Consider the following 1,196-nt stretch of genomic DNA (forward strand, 5'->3'; position numbering starts at 1 on the left):
CTTGTGATTTCATTGCTCTTTAGGGCTTTTCCAAAGTTATTTTCATCATTCAAAACATTGTTTCAATTGTTATCTTGAAGGATTTGGTTTCGGTTTTTAACAGGGAAATAAACGGTGGCTGATAAAAAAAAAAGAAATAAGAGCAAAACAGAAACCAGAGAAATGATAGTACTGTCTTTTGATTTGTGTATGCAGAGTTAAATAGAAGCTGAAGTATGCAATTTACAGGACAAAGCTAATAAAGCATCAGAAAGTACACATCACAGACTGCACAGAAAATGTGTGCAACTTTTGTCAAATTTATTATCACTTTTATTTTTGTTCAGTTCTTAAGTTAACAGGAAAACGGTAAGTTGTCTAAAAACAGTAAAACTTAAAAAAAAAACTAGATGTACGTAACAGAGGTTTGTGCTGTAGAATTGAGCATCATGGTTAAAACAGAGGCATAAGAAAATATCACATGTGCGGTATCAGTGTGTCCCGAAAAAAAAAAAAAAAAAAAAAGGACATTAGGTGTTTTATGCACCAGAAATACTAAAATTCAACATAATCCGTTTACTTCCCTTACAATGTTCACACACCGGCAACAAGCAACAAACCACCCACTAACGTCTTCATAAGTATAGAATAATTATCTTTAGACAGATACAAATATCATCAATCACCAGAGACTGAAAATAAGATATATTAACGCTTTCATATCTGCATTAGGTTATTAAATGCACCATATTTAATGTAATACACATTCCAACTGTTGTTCAACGTGCCGTCATTTAAAAATCTACAAACACAGCTCTCGGTTTAGGTCCAGCTGGAAGGACTCCATAGGACTCCACTCAGCAGCTTCACGTTCAGTTGTTGGCGGCGTCGGCGTGTCTGGGCCAGTTGTCTTCCTCAGAGGCCGAGTCAAACTCTTCCTCGGTTTCTTTGGGCGGAGCTCTGGATCACAAACACACACAAAATCAAAGTTTATTTTGCACATTCTTAGTTGGTGCTCCAGGTTCACAAACCGACTAGGGAGCCACTGGTCCCTAAAACAAAACCTTTAAGGACAGAATCACTTCTTATAGGTTGCTCAGAAGCATGTTCATGCTTCAGTTTTAAGAATGCATGTTGAGGATCTATTGAAGTGGCTGAAGATTTCAAAAGAGATCTGAAAGGATTGGACTGATTCATTAAAGAACCATCTCCAAAAC

Source organism: Sinocyclocheilus grahami, unplaced genomic scaffold (genome assembly GCF_001515645.1).
Source record: "Sinocyclocheilus grahami isolate Dianchi unplaced genomic scaffold, SAMN03320097.WGS_v1.1 scaffold20731.1, whole genome shotgun sequence".
Classification (NCBI taxonomy): Eukaryota; Metazoa; Chordata; class Actinopteri; order Cypriniformes; family Cyprinidae; genus Sinocyclocheilus; species Sinocyclocheilus grahami.